The following is an 18,922-nucleotide window of genomic DNA, read 5'->3' on the forward strand; positions in this document are numbered from 1 at the left end:
AACTCTATTCCACATCAGGTAACTGATGCAGCAGTAGAATCAGATTTAAAAACAAAACAGATATGGAATAGCAGGGACTGTGAAGCAACACACACAGACACCGACACAAACACACATGACAACACACGCACTATACACACACACACACACACACACACACACACACACACACACACACACACACACACACACACACACACACACACACACACACACACACACACACACACGACAACACACGCACTATACACACACACATACACATGGATTTTGTGTTGTAAATATGTGGTAGTGGAGTAGGGGCCTGAGGGCACACACTTAATATGTTGTGAAATATGTTTTGAATGTATTGTAATGTTTTTAAAATTGTATAATTGTATAATTTTGCTGGACCCCAGGAAGAGTAGCTGCTGATTTGACAGCAGCTAATGGGGATACATAATAAATACAAATGTCCCCAATCACTGGCCTAATGCTGTGCAGCATAGTAAGAACATGTTTTAACCAGCTCCTTTCTCACATATGGATGTATGTAGAGGACTCTACCAGGTCATGTATGGATGTATGTAGAGGACTCTACCAGGTCATGTATGGATGTATGTAGAGGACTCTACCAGGTCATGTATGGATGTATGTAGAGGACTCTACCAGGTCATGTATGGATGTATGTAGAGGACTCTACCAGGACATGTATGTAGAGGACTCTACCAGGTCATGTATGGATGTATGTAGAGGACTCTACCAGGACATGTATGGATGTATGTAGAGGACTCTACCAGGACATGTATGTAGAGGACTCTACCAGGTCATGTATGGATGTATGTAGAGGACTCTACCAGGTCATGTATGGATGTATGTAGAGGACTCTACCAGGACATGTATGTAGAGGACTCTACCAGGACATGTATGTATGTATGTAGAGGACTCTACCAGGACATGTATGTATGTATGTAGAGGACTCTACCAGGACATGTATGTATGTATGTAGAGGACTCTACCAGGACATGTATGTATGTATGTAGAGGACTCTACCAGGACATGTATGGATGTATGTAGAGGACTCTACCAGGACATTTATGGATGTATGTAGAGGACTCTACCAGGTCCCAGGTACCTGACCAACCATGACTATAAACACACTGTATAGGTCAACAATCTGTGTTGTAGTACGTTGTCTGTCTATCTGTGGCATGCAGGCTGGTGTACCTCGTACTGAATGCAGGCTGGTGTACCTCGTACTGAATGCAGGCTGGTGTACCTCGTACTGAATGCAGGCTGGTGTACCTCGTACTGAATGCAGGCTGGTGTACCTCGTACTGAATGCAGGCTGGTGTACCTCGTACTGAATGCAGGCTGGTGTACCTCGTACTGAATGCAGGCTGGTGTACCTCGTACTGAATGCAAAGTCTTTTGGAAATCAAATATAACAATGTTTGCTATGCTAATATCAACCCCTGTTTATATTAGGAGCTGTGTCCCAAATGGCATTTCATACGTATATAGTGTATTTATTCTGATCAGGGCTCATATGACTCAGATCAAAGTTAGTGCACTATATATGGAATAGGGTTCCGTTTGGAACACAGCCATAATATAAACAGGGGTTGGGCCTGTTATTGAGGGTGTATGTCAGTTGCTGTTTGAGAAAGAATAGATCATGTTATTTAGAATAATTCCTTAATAATGATTTTTATTCCCGTCAGGAAGGCACTCCGCTCAGTTGGTCGGTGGAACACAGGAACTGTCTCTTCCTCTCAGCCCCTTGATTAATGAGCCTAATTCACATTCATCGCTTATCAATTAGAAGCTGGCATTTACTATCAGACCAGTCCCTCCCCATCCTGCCTTTGTTTACATTCTGACAGAGAGACCAGTTAGAGAGAAAGCTCTGTCGCATGCTGGGTATGTACATAGTCCATGGTAGGCTTTGCGGGGACTCCTACGGTAGGAACAACTGTAGTTCATCTCTTGACGGTAGACTATTTTATCAATGACCTTTTCCCAGAGTCTCAGAGCATTCACAGTCAGCCCACTGACACCCCTATAAGATCACAATAGAATCACACTACTTGAACAGAGCAATACTCAATCATGAGGCATCAAAGCTAAAGGAACTGAATAATATTAAGAAATGCTATAGATGGAAGGAAAGTAGTGTGGGAATCCACAAAAGAACGATTGGTCAACAACAAATTCAATCACTGGGTTTGACCGGTGTAGGCCGTCATTGTAAATAAGAATTTGTTCTTAACTGACTTGCCTGGTCAAATGAAGGTTAAATAAAATAAAATGAATCGGTTTTAGACAACTTCCTGGACAAAAGGTTTCACTGTAATAGTGAAGGTGTAAACTTGGCAGTAGAAAACCTAAACAGTATATTTGACCTTTCAGCTTCCCTATCAAATCTAAAAAATTCAAGCAGACAATCTAAGAAAATGAACAACAACGACAAATGGTTTGATGAAGAATGCAAAAAACCTAAGAAATAAATTGAGAAACCTGTCCAACCAAAAACATAGAGACCCAGAAAACCTGAGTCTAAACCTTCACTATGGTGAATCACTAAAACAATACAGAAATACACTATGGAAAAAGGAGGAACAGCATGTCAGAAATCAGCTCAATGTAACTCACCACTTCTGGGAAAATTGGAAAACACTAAACAGACAACACAAAGAGTTATCTATCCAAAAAAGAGATGTATTGTCACGCCCTGGCCTTAGTTATCTTTGTTTTCTTTATTATTTTAGTTAGGTCAGGGTGTGACATGGGGGATGTATGGATAATCCACCTCTTAAATCTTTTTGGCCCTGTAACAAAGAACTTAGAATCAACTATTTAAAAGACTACCAGAACCCACTTGATTCTCCAATTACATTGAATGAACAACAGTGTCTCGCTGTATAATGATAGGAGACAAGCGCAGGAATAAGTAATAGGTTTTTTTATTTTCTCAACTCTTAACAAAAGAGCGAGGTGTAAATCTTTAAATAATACACGGGTCTTGACACGTAAAACAAGTGCACAATAACACTTGGCATGGAAGCCAATACAACAGCACAGGTGCTCACAAGACTAACAGGCATGGTAACAATAACCGACAAGGAAAATGGTGAACAGAGGGAGGAAAGGGGAGAGAGAGAGGGAAGGAGCGAGAGAGAAGGAGGGAGGAAAGGAGAGAGAGAGAAAAGAAGATGGAGAGAGGGAGGGAGAGAGCAAGAGAGAGAGGGAGGAAAGGAGAAAGAGCGAGAGAGAGGAAAGGAGAAAGAGAGAGAGACAGGAAAGGCAAGAGGATATTTATACATACTAATCAGGGGGAATGAGAACCAGATATGCGTAATGAGACAAGACAGTCCGGGGTTGGTGGTAATGATCCCGTTCAGTGACGTAGATCTCCGGAGCTGGTGAACGGAATGAGTAGCAGTACCGGGGGGATCTGTGACAGAACCAGCAGCGGGACGACACCGGCCCCGACCGCACCACAGGGACGCGGTGCGGTCGGTCAGGGCGCCGACAGTGTAAATCCCTGGTCAGCGAAGCGTCCAGGATGTCCACCGCAGGAATCCAGCACCGCTCCTCTGGGCCGTACCCCTCCCAGTCAAGTTCTGGAGACGCCACGCCCGATGCCTCGAATCCAGGACTTAATGGACCGAGTACGCCAGACCTCCCTCGATGTCCAGAGGAGGAGGGGGGCAGTCACTGGTTCCAGCCTCAGTGAGGGGACCAGGCACCACTGGCCTGAGGGGAGACACATGAAAAGTCGGGTTAATGCAGTAATCAGCATGGACGTTACCTCATTAACCCTCCTCAGGAATTTAAACGGCCCCACAAACAGGCTCAGCTTCCGGCAAGCCAGGCAAAGGGGCAGGTTCCGGGTGGAGAGCCAGACCCGGTCACCTGGAGCAAAAACAGGCGCCTCACTGGAGACGAGTGTGCACAGCGTTCCAGGTCTCCTCAGTGTTCCAAAACCACTCGTCCACCGCAGGGGCCTCGTTCTGGCTCGGATGCCAAGGTGCCAGAGCCGGCTGATACCCCAACATGCACTGGAAAGGAGTGAGGTTAGAGGAGTGGCAGAGAGTGTTCTGCGTGTACTCAGCCCAAGGTAGAAAATCCGCCAACTCCCCCGACCAGTCCTGACAGTAACACCTCAGGAACATGCCCATTTCCTGATTGACCCTCTCCGCCTGCCCATTTGCTTGAGGACAGTACCCGGAGGAGAGACTGACCGTGACCCCCAGGCGTTCCATGAACGCTTTCGATACACGTGAGGTGAACTGAGGGCCACAACCTGACACAATGTCCTCTGGGATCCCATGGTGAAGGAAGACATGCATAAAAAGAGCCTCCGCGGTTTGCATGGCCGGCGGGAGCTCAGGCAGAAGGAGGAGGAGACGAAAAGCTTTGGAAAAACGGTCCACAACGACGAGAACGGTGGTGTTCCCCTGGGAGAAGGTAAGTGACAAAGTCCACCGAGAGGTGAGACCAGGGTCGTTGTGGAACCGGCAGGGGAAGGAGCTTTCAATAAGGGAGGTGTCTGGGTGTCTTTGACTGGGCACAGATGGAGCAGGAAGAGCAGTAAATCTGGCGTCCCTAGCCAAGGTGGGCCACCAGTACTTCTCAGTCAGGAAGGCGATCGTACTGCTTATCTCAGGATGACCTGACAAAGGCGCCATTGAGGTAAGGAGGCGGACCCGCACACCTGTGGGCACATAGGCGTGGTTCTCCAGGCACTGTGCAGGTGCGGGTTCCGTGTGCAGGGCCTGCTGTATATCGGCGTCCACGTCCCACACAACTGACGCAATGATACGGAGCGGAGGGATGATGGAGGTCTTCTTGATCGCAAAGAGTTCCCGGTCCCCTACGTTGTAGTTCCTCTGGGCGGGGCTCAGCTGCTTGGAGTAAAAGGCGAAGGGCCACAGCTTTGGAGGGGTTCCGGTGCGCTGGGACTACACTGGCCCGACTCCTACTTCGGAGGCATCCACCTCGACGATGAAGGGAAGTGAGGGGTCGGGATGTGCCAGCACAAGAGCAGTGGTGAAGCGTGCCTTCAGTGTCTCGAACACCCTCTCCGCATCCGCCATCCAACGAAGCCGCTGGGGACCTCCTCTCAGCAGGGAGGTAAGAGGCGTGACCACTGTGCTCAAGCCCCGGATAAACCTCCGGAAATAGTTGGCAAACCCCAGGAATCGCTGGACTGCTCCTCCATCTCCACTCTCTCCATGGATATGAGGTAGCCCAAAAAGGACCGCTGGAAAAACAAACACTTCTCTTTTTTAACATATAGATCATGCTCCAATAGTTATCCCAGCACAGATCTGACTAACGAAACATGCTGGTCAGCAGAATAGACCAAACTGTTGTCTATATAAACCACTACGCCCCACCCCAGCATGTCCCGAAACACTTTGTTAATAAAGGCCTGGAAGACTGAAGGAGCATTAGACAGGCAAAGGCATTACGAGATACTCGTATTGGCCTGTGGTCTTGGAAAAGACCGTTTTCCACCTGCACAAATGCGCACCAGGATGTAGGCGCTCCGAAAGTCCAGTTTCGTGAAGTACTGCGCCCCGTGCATTTGTTCTATGATGGTTGGGATGAGGGGTAAAGGATAGCTGAACTTAACGGTGGCTTTATTCAGAGTTTGATTATCAATGCAGGGGCGTATCATTCTTTTTTACAAAAAAAAGCGTGAGGCTCTTCTGTACGTATGTCTCCATGGCCTCGGTCTCCGCATAGGAGAGGGGATAGGCGTGTCCTCTCGGGAGCGCTGCTGTGATTACTGTGATTATTATTTGATCATGCTGGTCATTTATGAACATTTGAACATCTTGGCCATGTTCTGTTATAATCTCCACCCGGCACAGCCAGAAGAGGACTGGCCACCCCTCATAGCCTGGTTCCTCTCTAAGTTTCTTCCTAGGTTTTGGCCTTTCTAGGGAGTTTTTCCTAGCCACCGTGCTTCTACACCTGCATTGCTTGCTGTTTGGAGTTTTAGGCTGGGTTTCTGTACAGCACTTTGATATATCAGCTGATGTAAGAAGGGCTATATAAATAAATTTGATTTGATTTCACTAGAATCTGAAGTCAAATGTGGACTGTTTGCTGATGTTCTGGTGCTTCTCTCCCCAACCAAGGAGGGCCTACAGAAGCACCTAGATCTTCTGCACAGATTCTTTCAGACCTGGGCCCTGACAGTAAATCTCAGTAAGACCAAAATAATGGTGTTCCAAAACATGTACAGTCTCCGGGACCACAAATACAAATTCCATCTAGACACCGTTGCCCTGGAGCACACAAAAAACTATACATATCTCGGCCTAAACATCAGCGCTACAAGTAACTTCCACAAAGCTGTGAAAGATCTGAGAGACAAGGCAAGAAGGGCCTTCCACGCCATCAAAAGGAACATAAAATTTGACATACCAATTAGGGTCTGGCAAAGAAAATACTTGAATCAGTTATAGAAACCATTGCCCTTTATGGTTGTGAGGTCTGGGGTCCGCTCATCAACCAAGAATTCACAAAATGGGACAAAAAATTGAAGCTTGTGCAAAGGACAACAGAAAACACACCTCTTTTAACAGGGAAATATAATGAGTAAATAGGACACACCTGAGTGTGGTTAATGTCTCCTGGACGTCTCTGCTGTCCTCTGGGGACAGCTGGAACCATGACAACCTGAGTGTGGTTAATGTCTCTAGGACGGTCTCTGCTGTCCTCTGGGGACAGCTGGAACCATGACAACCTGAGTGTGGTTAATGTCTCTAGGACGTCTCTGCTGTCCTCTGGTGACAGGTGGAACCATGACAACCTGAGTGTGGTTAATGTCTCTAGGACGTCTCTGCTGTCCTCTGGGGACAGCTGGAACCATGACAACCTGAGTGTGGTTAATGTCTCTAGGACGTCTCTGCTGTCCTCTGGTGACAGGTGGAACCATGACAACCTGAGTGTGGTTAATGTCTCTAGGACGTCTCTGCTGTCCTCTGGTGACAGGTGGAACCATGACAACCTGAGTGTGGTTAATGTCTCTAGGACGTCTCTGCTGTCCTCTGGTGACAGGTGGAACCATGACAACCTGAGTGTGGTTAATGTCTCTAGGACGTCTCTGCTGTCCTCTGGTGACAGGTGGAACCATGACAACCTGAGTGTGGTTAATGTCTCTAGGACGTCTCTGCTGTCCTCTGGTGACAGGTGGAACCATGACAACCTGAGTGTGGTTAATGTCTCTAGGACGTCTCTGCTGTCCTCTGGTGACAGGTGGAACCATGACAACCTGAGTGTGGTTAATGTCTCTAGGACGTCTCTGCTGTCCTCTGGGGACAGCTGGAACCATGACAACCTGAGTGTGGTTAATGTCTCTAGGACGGTCTCTGCTGTCCTCTGGGGACAGCTGGTACCATGACAACCTGAGTGTGGTTAATGTCTCTAGGACGGTCTCTGCTGTCCTCTGGGGACAGCTGGAACCATGACAACCTGAGTGTGGTTAATGTCTCTAGGACGGTCTCTGCTGTCCTCTGGGGACAGCTGGAACCATGACAACCTGAGTGTGGTTAATGTCTCTACGACGGTCTCTGCTGTCCTCTGGTGACAGGTGGAACCATGACAACCTGAGTGTGGTTAATGTCTCTAGAACGTCTCTGCTGTCCTCTGGTGCCAGGTGGAACCATGACAACCTGAGTGTGGTTAATGTCTCTAGGACGTCTCTGCTGTCCTCTGGTGACAGGTGGAACCATGACAACCTGAGTGTGGTTAATGTCTCTAGGACGGTCTCTGCTGTCCTCTGGTGACAGGTGGAACCATGACAACCTGAGTGTGGTTAATGTCTCTAGGACGTCTCTGCTGTCCTCTGGTGACAGGTGGAACCATGACAACCTGAGTGTGGTTAATGTCTCTAGGACGGTCTCTGCTGTCCTCTGGTGACAGGTGGAACCATGACAACCTGAGTGTGGTTAATGTCTCTAGGACGTCTCTGCTGTCCTCTGGTGACAGGTGGAACCATGACAACCTGAGTGTGTTTAATGTCTCTAGGACGTCTCTGCTGTCCTCTGGTGACAGGTGGAACCATGACAACCTGAGTGTGTTTAATGTCTCTAGGACGTCTCTGCTGTCCTCTGGTGACAGGTGGAACCATGACAACCTGAGTGTGGTTAATGTCTCTAGGACGTCTCTGCTGTCCCCTGGTGACAGGTGAAACCATGACAACCTGAGTGTGGTTAATGTCTCTAGGACGGTCTCTGCTGTCCTCTGGTGACAGGTGGAACCATGACAACCTGAGTGTGGTTAATGTCTCTAGGACGTCTCTGCTGTCCTCTGGTGACAGGTGGAACCATGACAACCTGAGTGTGGTTAATGTCTCTAGGACGTCTCTGCTGTCCTCTGGTGACAGCTGGAACCATGACAACCTGAGTGTGGTTAATGTCTCTAGGATGGTCTCTGCTGTCCTCTGGGGACAGCTGGAACCATGACAACCTGAGTGTGGTTAATGTCTCTAGGACGTCTCTGCTGTCCTCTGGTGACAGGTGGAACCATGACAACCTGAGTGTGGTTAATGTCTCTAGGACGTCTCTGCTGTCCCCTGGTGACAGGTGGAACCATGACAACCTGAGTGTGGTTAATGTCTCTAGGACGTCTCTGCTGTCCTCTGGTGACAGGTGGAACCATGACAACCTGAGTGTGGTTAATGTCTCTAGGACGTCTCTGCTGTCCTCCGGTGACAGGTGGAACCGTGACAACCTGAGTGAGGATAACGTCTCTAGGACGGTCTCTGCTGTCCTCTGGTGACAGGTGGAACCATGACAACCTGAGTGTGGTTAATGTCTCTAGGACGTCTCTGCTGTCCCCTGGTGACAGGTGGAACCATGACAACCTGAGTGTGGTTAATGTCTCTAGGACGTCTCTGCTGTCCTCTGGTGACAGGTGGAACCATGACAACCTGAGTGTGGTTAATGTCTCTAGGACGTCTCTGCTGTCCCCTGGTGACAGGTGGAACCATGACAACCTGAGTGTGGTTAATGTCTCTAGGACGTCTCTGCTGTCCTCTGGTGACAGGTGGAACCATGACAACCTGAGTGTGGTTAATGTCTCTAGGACGTCTCTGCTGTCCTCTGGTGACAGGTGGAACCATGACAACCTGAGTGTGGTTAATGTCTCTAGGACGTCTCTGCTGTCCCCTGGTGACAGGTGGAACCATGACAACCTGAGTGTGGTTAATGTCTCTAGGACGTCTCTGCTGTCCTCTGGTGACAGGTGGAACCATGACAACCTGAGTGTGGTTAATGTCTCTAGGACGTCTCTGCTGTCCTCTGGTGACAGGTGGAACCAGGACAACCTGAGTGTGGTTAATGTCTCTAGGACGTCTCTGCTGTCCTCTGGGGACAGCTGGAACCATGACAACCTGAGTGTGGTTAATGTCTCTAGGACGGTCTCTGCTGTCCTCTGGTGACAGGTGGAACCATGACAACCTGAGTGTGGTTAATGTCTCTAGGACGGTCTCTGCTGTCCTCTGGTGACAGGTGGAACCATGACAACCTGAGTGTGGTTAATGTCTCTAGGACGTCTCTGCTGTCCTCTGGTGACAGGTGGAACCATGACAACCTGAGTGTGGTTAATGTCTCTAGGACGTCTCTGCTGTCCCCTGGTGACAGGTGGAACCATGACAACCTGAGTGTGGTTAATGTCTCTAGGACGTCTCTGCTGTCCTCTGGTGACAGGTGGAACCATGACAGAGACTGCATGCAGAACTCTGCAAAAATATCCTCTGTGTACAACGTAAAACACCAAATAATGTATGCAGAGCAGAATAAGGCCGATACCCACTAATGATCAAAATCTAGAATAGAGACGTTCAATTCTACAACCACCTAAAAGGAAGTGATTCCCAAACCTTCCATTACAAAGTCATCACCTATAGAGAGATGAACCTGGAGAAGAGTCCCCTAAGCAATCTGGTCCTGGGGCTCTGTTCACAAACACAAACAGACCCCACAGAGCCCTGGGACAGCAACACAGTTAGACCCATGAGAAAAACTCAAATATAATATATATAATATAAATTATATATTTATAATATATAATATATATTTATATATATAATATAATATTATACACATTGAAAGAATTTACAAAAAAACTGACCAAGCTAGAATGCTATCTGGCCCTAAACAGACAGTACACAGTGGCAGAATACCTGACCACTGTGACTGACCAAAAATTAAGGGAATCTTTGACTATGTACAGACTCAGTGAGCATAGCCTTGCTATTGAGAAAGTAGCAACTGCTCACATATTGCCTGGTGGTCATGACTTCATCCATATTGCCTGGTGGTCCTGACTTCATCCATATTGCCTGGTGGTCGTGACTTCGTCCATATTGCCTGTTGGTCCTGACTTCGTCCATATTGCCTGTTGGTCCTGACTTCATCTGTATTGCCTGTTGGTCCTGACTTCATCCATATTGCTTGGTGGTCCTGACTTCATCCGTATTGCCTGGTGGTCCTGACTTCATCCATATTGCCTGTTGGTCCTGACTTTATCCATATTGCCTGTTGGTCCTGACTTCATCCATATTGCATGTTGCTCCTCACTTCATCCGAATTGCCTCTTGGCATTGACTTCATCCATATTGCCTGTTGGTCCTGACTTCATCCATATTGCCTGTTGGTCCTGCCTTCATCCATATTGCCTGTTGGTCCTGGCTTCATCCATATTGCCTGTCGGTCCTGACTTCATCCATATTGCCTGTTGATCCTGCCTTCATTCATATTGCCTGTTGGTCCTGACTTCATCCATATTGCCTGGTGGTCCTGACTTCATCCATATTGCCTGGTGGTCCTGACTTCATCCATATTGCCTGGTGGTCCTGACTTCATCCATATTGTCTGGTGGTCCTGACTTCATCCATATTGGCTGGTGGTCCTGACTTGACCCATATTACCTGTTGGTCCTGACTTCATCCATATTGCCTGTTGGTCCTGCCACCATCCGTATTGCCTGTTGGTCCTGACTTCATCCATATTGCCTGGTGGTCCTGTGAATCTACATCGCCTGTTGGTCTTGACTTCGTCCATATTGCCTGGTGGTCCTGTGAATCTACATTGCCTGTTGGTTCTGACTTCATTCATATTGCCTGTTGGTCCTGACTTCATCCATTTTGCCTGTTGGTCCTGACTTCATCCATTTTGCCAGTTGGTCCTGACTTCATCCATATTACCTGTTGGTCCTGACTTCATCCATATTGCCTGTTGGTCCTGACTTCATCCATATTGCCTGTTGGTCCTGACTTCCTCCATATTGCCTGTTGGTCCTGACTTCATCCATATTGCCTGTTGGTATTGACTTCATCCATATTGCCTGTTGGTTTTGACTTCATCCATATTGCCTGTTGGTCCTGACTTCATCCATATTGCCTGTTGGTCCTGACTTCATCCATATTGCCTGTTGGTCCTGACTTCATCCATATTGCCTGTTGGTCCTGACTTCATCCATATTGCCTGTTGGTCCGGACTTCATCCATATTGCCTGTTGGTCCTCACTTCATCCGTATTGCCTGTTGGTCCTGACTTCATCCATATGGCCTGTTGGTCCTGACTTCATCCATATTGCATGTTGGTCCTCACTTCATCCGAATTGCCTGTTGGCATTGACTTCATCCATATTGCCTGTTGGTCCTGACTTCATCCATATTGTCTGTTGGTCCTGACTTCATCCATATTGCCTGTTGGTCCTGATTTCATCCATATTGCCTGTTGGTCCTCACTTAATCCGTAATGCCTGTTGGTATTGACTTCATCCCTATTGCCTGTTGGTCCTGACTTCATCCGTATTGCCTGTTGGTCCTGACTTCATCCATATTGCCTGTTGGTCCTGACTTCATCCATATTGCCTGTTGGCCCTGACTTCATCCGTATTGCCTGTTGGTCCTGACTTCATCCATATTGTCTGGTGGTCCTGACTTCATCCATATTGCCTGTTGGTCCTGACTTCATCCATATTGCCTGTTGGTATTGACTTCATCCATATTGCCTGTTGGTCCTGACTTCATCCATATTGCCTGTTGGTCCTGACTTCATCCATATTGCATGTTGGTACTCACTTCATCCGTATTGCCTGTTGGTTTTGACTTCATACATATTGCCTGTTGGTCCTGACTTCATCCATATTGCCTGTTGGTCCTGACTTCATCCATATTGGCTGGTGGTCCTGACTTGATCCATATTGCCTGTTGGTCCTGACTTCATCCATATTACCTGTTGGTCCTGACTTCATCCGTATTGCCTGTTGGTCCTGCCTTCATCCGTAGTACCTGTTGGTCCTGACTTCATCCGTATTGCCTGTTGGTCCTGCCTTCATCCGTATTGCCTGTTGGTCCTGACTTCATCCATATTGCCTGTTGGTCCTGACTTCATCCATATTGCCTGTTGGTATTGACTTCATCCATATTGCCTGTTGGTTTTGACTTCATCCATATTGCCTGTTGGTCCTGACTTCATCCATATTGCCTGTTGGTCCTGACTTCATCCATATTGCCTGTTGGTCCGGACTTCATCCATATTGCCTGTTGGTCCTGACTTCATCCATATTGCCTGTTGGTATTGACTTCATCCATATTGCCTGTTGGTCCTGACTTCATCCATATTGCCTGTTGGTCCTGACTTCATCCATATTGCATGTTGGTACTCACTTCATCCGTATTGCCTGTTGGTTTTGACTTCATCCATATTGCCTGTTGGTCCTGACTTCATCCATATTGCCTGTTGGTCCTGACTTCATCCATATTACCTGTTGGTCCTGACTTCATCCGTATTGCCTGTTGGTCCTGCCTTCATCCGTAGTACCTGTTGGTCCTGACTTCATCCGTATTGCCTGTTGGTCCTGCCTTCATCCGTATTGCCTGTTGGTCCTGACTTCATCCATTTTGCCTGTTGGTCCTGACTTCATCCATATTGCCTGTTGGTATTGACTTCATCCATATTGCCTGTTGGTTTTGACTTCATCCATATTGCCTGTTGGTCCTGACTTCATCCATATTGCCTGTTGGTCCTGACTTCATCCATATTGCCTGTTGGTCCGGACTTCATCCATATTGCCTGTTGGTCCTCACTTCATCCGTATTGCCTGTTGGTCCTGACTTCATCCATATGGCCTGTTGGTCCTGACTTTATCCATATTGCCTGTTGGTCCTGACTTCATCCATATTGCATGTTGGTCCTCACTTCATCCGAATTGCCTGTTGGCATTGACTTCATCCATATTGCCTGTTGGTCCTGACTTCATCCATATTGTCTGTTGGTCCTGACTTCATCCATATTGCCTGTTGGTCCTGATTTCATCCATATTGCCTGTTGGTCCTGATTTCATCCATATTGCCTGTTGGTCCTGACTTCATCCGTATTGCCTGTTGGTCCTGACTTCATCCGTATTGCCTGTTGGTCCTGACTTCATCCATATTGCCTGTTGGTCCTGACTTCATCCATATTGCCTGTTGGTCCTGACTTCATCCATATTGCCTGTTGGTCCTGACTTCATCCATATTGCATGTTGGTACTCACTTCATCCATATTGCCTGTTGGTCCTGGCTTCATCCATATTGCCTGTTGGTCCTGCCTTCATCAATATTGCCTGTTGGTCCTGACTTCATCCATATTGCCTGTTGGTCCTGACTTCATCCATATTGCATGTTGGTCCTCACTTCATCCGTATTGCCTGTTGGTATTGACTTCATCCATATTGCCTGTTGGCATTGACTTCATCCATATTGCCTGTTGGTCCTGACTTCATCCACATTGTCTGTTGGTCCTGACTGCATCCATATTGCCTGTTGGTCCTGATTTCATCCATATTGCCTGTTGGTCCTCACTTCATCCGTATTGCCTGTTGGTATTGACTTCATCCCTTTTGCCTGTTGGTCCTGACTTCATCCCTTTTGCCTGTTGGTCCTGACTTCATCTGTATTGCCTGTTGGTCCTGACTTCATCCATATTGCCGGTTGGTCCTGACTCCATCCATATTGCCTGTTGGTCCTACCTTCATCCATATTGCCCGTTGGTCCTGACTTCATCCATATTACCTGTTGGTCCTGACTTCATCCATATTGCCTGTTGGTCCTGCCTTCATCCATATTGCCTGTTGGTCCTGACTTCATCCATATTACCTGTTGGTCCTGACTTCATCCATATTGCCTGTTGGTTTTGACTTCATCCATATTGCCTGTTGGTCCTGACTTCATCCATATTGCCTGTTGGTTTTGACTTCATCCATATTGCCTGTTGGTCCTGACTTCATCCATATTGGCTGGTGGTCCTGACTTGACCCATATTGCCTGTTGGTCCTGACTTCATCCATATTACCTGTTGGTCCTGACTTCATCCGTATTGCCTGTTGGTCCTGCCTTCATCAGTATTACCTGTTGCTCCTGACTTCATCCATATTGCCTGTTGGTCCTGACTTCATCCATATTGCCTGTTGGTCCTGACTTCATCCATATAGCCTGGTGGTCCTGACTTCATCCATATTGCCTGTTGGTCCTGACTTCATCCATATTGCCTGTTGGTCCTGACTTCATCCATATTGCCTGTTGGTCCTGACTTCATCCATATTGCCTGTTGGTCCTGACTTCATCCATATTGCCTGTTGGTCCTGACTTCATCCATATTACCTGTTGGTCCTGACTTCATCCGTATTGCCTGTTGGTCCTGCCTTCATCCGTAGTACCTGTTGGTCCTGACTTCATCCGTATTGCCTGTTGGTCCTGCCTTCATCCGTATTGCCTGTTGGTCCTGACTTCATCCATATTGCCTGTTGGTCCTGACTTCATCCATATTGCCTGTTGGTATTGACTTCATCCATATTGCCTGTTGGTCCTGACTTCATCCATATTGCCTGTTGGTCCTGACTTCATCCATATTGCCTGTTGGTCCTGACTTCATCCATATTGCCTGTTGGTCCGGACTTCATCCATATTGCCTGTTGGTCCTGACTTCATCCATATTGCCTGTTGGTATTGACTTCATCCATATTGCCTGTTGGTCCTGACTTCATCCATATTGCCTGTTGGTCCTGACTTCATCCATATTGCATGTTGGTACTCACTTCATCCGTATTGCCTGTTGGTTTTGACTTCATCCATATTGCCTGTTGGTCCTGACTTCATCCATATTGGCTGTTGGTCCTGACTTCATCCATATTGCCTGTTGGTCCTGACTTCATCCGTATTGCCTGTTGGTCCTGCCTTCATCCGTAGTACCTGTTGGTCCTGACTTCATCCGTATTGCCTGTTGGTCCTGCCTTCATCCGTATTGCCTGTTGGTCCTGACTTCATCCATATTGCCTGTTGGTCCTGACTTCATCCATATTGCCTGTTGGTATTGACTTCATCCATATTGCCTGTTGGTTTTGATTTCATCCATATTGCCTGTTGGTCCTGACTTCATCCATATTGCCTGTTGGTCCTGACTTCATCCATATTGCCTGTTGGTCCGGACTTCATCCATATTGCCTGTTGGTCCTCACTTCATCCGTATTGCCTGTTGGTCCTGACTTCATCCATATGGCCTGTTGGTCCTGACTTCATCCATATTGCATGTTGGTCCTCACTTCATCCGAATTGCCTGTTGGCATTGACTTCATCCATATTGCCTGTTGGTCCTGACTTCATCCATATTGTCTGTTGGTCCTGACTTCATCCATATTGCCTGTTGGTCCTGATTTCATCCATATTGCCTGTTGGTCCTGATTTCATCCATATTGCCTGTTGGTCCTGACTTCATCCGTATTGCCTGTTGGTCCTGACTTCATCCGTATTGCCTGTTGGTCCTGACTTCATCCATATTGCCTGTTGGTCCTGACTTCATCCATATTGCCTGTTGGTCCTGACTTCATCCATATTGCCTGTTGGTCCTGACTTCATCCATATTGCATGTTGGACTTCATCCATATACTCACTTCATCCATATTGCCTGTTGGTCCTGGCTTCATCCATATTGCCTGTTGGTCCTGCCTTCATCAATATTGCCTGTTGGTCCTGACTTCATCCATATTGCCTGTTGGTCCTGACTTCATCCATATTGCATGTTGGTCCTCACTTCATCCGTATTGCCTGTTGGTATTGACTTCATCCATATTGCCTGTTGGCATTGACTTCATCCATATTGCCTGTTGGTCCTGACTTCATCCACATTGTCTGTTGGTCCTGACTGCATCCATATTGCCTGTTGGTCCTGATTTCATCCATATTGCCTGTTGGTCCTCACTTCATCCGTATTGCCTGTTGGTATTGACTTCATCCCTTTTGCCTGTTGGTCCTGACTTCATCCCTTTTGCCTGTTGGTCCTGACTTCATCTGTATTGCCTGTTGGTCCTGACTTCATCCATATTGCCGGTTGGTCCTGACTCCATCCATATTGCCTGTTGGTCCTACCTTCATCCATATTGCCTGTTGGTCCTGACTTCATCCATATTACCTGTTGGTCCTGACTTCATCCATATTGCCTGTTGGTCCTGCCTTCATCCATATTGCCTGTTGGTCCTGACTTCATCCATATTACCTGTTGGTCCTGACTTCATCCATATTGCCTGTTGGTTTTGACTTCATCCATATTGCCTGTTGGTCCTGACTTCATCCATATTGCCTGTTGGTTTTGACTTCATCCATATTGCCTGTTGGTCCTGACTTCATCCATATTGGCTGGTGGTCCTGACTTGACCCATATTGCCTGTTGGTCCTGACTTCATCCATATTACCTGTTGGTCCTGACTTCATCCGTATTGCCTGTTGGTCCTGCCTTCATCAGTATTACCTGTTGCTCCTGACTTCATCCATATTGCCTGTTGGTCCTGACTTCATCCATATTGCCTGTTGGTCCTGACTTCATCCATATAGCCTGGTGGTCCTGACTTCATCCATATTGCCTGTTGGTCCTGACTTCATCCATATTGCCTGTTGGTCCTGACTTCATCCATATTGCCTGTTGGTCCTGACTTCATCCATATTGCCTGTTGGTCCTGACTTCATCCATATTGCCTGTTGGTCCTGACTTCATCCATATTGCCTGTTGGTCCTGACTTCATCCATATTGCCTGTTGGTCCTGACTTCATCCATATTGCCTGTTGGTCCTGACTTCATCCATATTGCCTGTTGGTCCTGACTTCATCCATATTGCCTGTTGGTCCTGACTTCATCCATATTGCCTGTTGGTATTGTGTTGTGGAAATTCAGTACTGAGAGAGACTTGGTCATTTCTTTCAACAAGCATCCTTATTTAATATTGAAAAATTATTACAAATATGAAACCGTCAGCCCAACAGTCTTGTTCTGACTGTTAGGCTGAGAGCATGAATCATACAGACAATGCACAGTCTATATAGCTAATACCCAGAATGCTTTGGTTCCACCCCTCCCATATAGACTAGGGGGCACCATAAGCAACTTTGGGCTCATCCTGTCTTTATCTGCCCCTGGCGTTATCTTCACCCCTGACCCTGGCCTAATTTCCCAGGCCGGGATGTCTAAGAACCATTGAGGCTGTTTTTCTACTCCTCTCTATCCCAGTTACAACCACCCCACATCCTGTCACTGGAATGCCAGCTGTTGGTTTTATCACCAGGAAGGACACCATGAAACTCAGCCTTAGCAGGACAGAAATATCTGACTGTTTAAGTAAATACTTGTTACATTTCCATCAAATAAGGTGAATTTTTCAATAACACCTGACATCATCCATATTGCCTTGTTGTTGTGACTTCATCCATATTGCCTGGTGGTCATGTGACTCCCTAATGGCCTTGTTCTGCACTGAAAATGAACCGCACATTCTGTCCCCATCCCTAATTGACTTGTTCTGCACTGAACAGGACCAGCACATTCTGTCCCCATCCCAAAAGGCACCCTAATAGATATCATATTATACACAGGCCCTCGTCTAAAGTAGTGCACTACATAGGGAATAGGGTTTTGGTCTAAACTAGTGCACTAAATAGGGAATAGGGTTCTGGTCTAAACTAGTGCACTAAATAGGGAATAGGGCTCTGGTCTAAAGTAGTGCACTAAATAGGGAATAGGGTTCTGGTCTAAAGTAGTGCACTAAATAGGGAATAGGGTTCTGGTCTAAACTAGTGCACTAAATAGGGAATAGGGCTCTGGTCTAAAGTAGTGCACTAAATAGGGAATAGGGTTCTGGTCTAAAGTAGTGCACTACATAGGGAATAAGGTTCTGGTCTAAAGTAGTACACTAAATAGGGAATTTGCCATTTGGGATGCACAGTATTGTGTTTAGTAGTCTAATGAAACGCCATTATCTAGGACTAACGTACATCAGTATTCCTGTTACAGGCCTTGACCCAAATCTCTCTCTCTCCCTTTCCCGACCCTCTGGGAATGTTTAATCTGTCTGTCTGTCTGTCTGTTGGTGTAATGTACCGTCTCAGTATGCTTGCTTGTTTGCTTGCTTGCTGTCTGTCTGTCTGTCTGTCTGTCTGTCTGTCTGTCTGTCTGTCTGTCTAATGCACAGTCTCAGTATGCTGGTCTATCTGTCTGTCAATGTTGAATACTCGTTTCTAATTGGCTTGAAGGGCATTCCAGAGCATGCGTTCCCTATAACTCACAGTATATCAGCACGGTAGAATTCAATGGCTACAGCTCATTCTTACATGTTCTATGCTTGAGCTGCTTTTGAAAGCAAAAGTAGAATTGAAAATATTATTGGCATTGTTGAATTCGATATTCATAATAGCAAGCTAGGACTGATGGTTTGGTTGGCTGAACTGGCAAGTCTGTTTGTTTGGTTACCAAGGAAACTACTTTAGCTATCTAGATATCTTGCTAGCTATTTCAGTGGATGTTGAACATATTTCTACCTACCATTTCTACTGTCATGACGTTGGCCTGTGGGTAAGGTTTATGACCCCCCCCATAAATACCTTTCTCCC

This window comes from Salvelinus alpinus, chromosome 21, assembly GCF_045679555.1.
Source record: "Salvelinus alpinus chromosome 21, SLU_Salpinus.1, whole genome shotgun sequence".
NCBI classification, from domain to species: domain Eukaryota; kingdom Metazoa; phylum Chordata; class Actinopteri; order Salmoniformes; family Salmonidae; genus Salvelinus; species Salvelinus alpinus.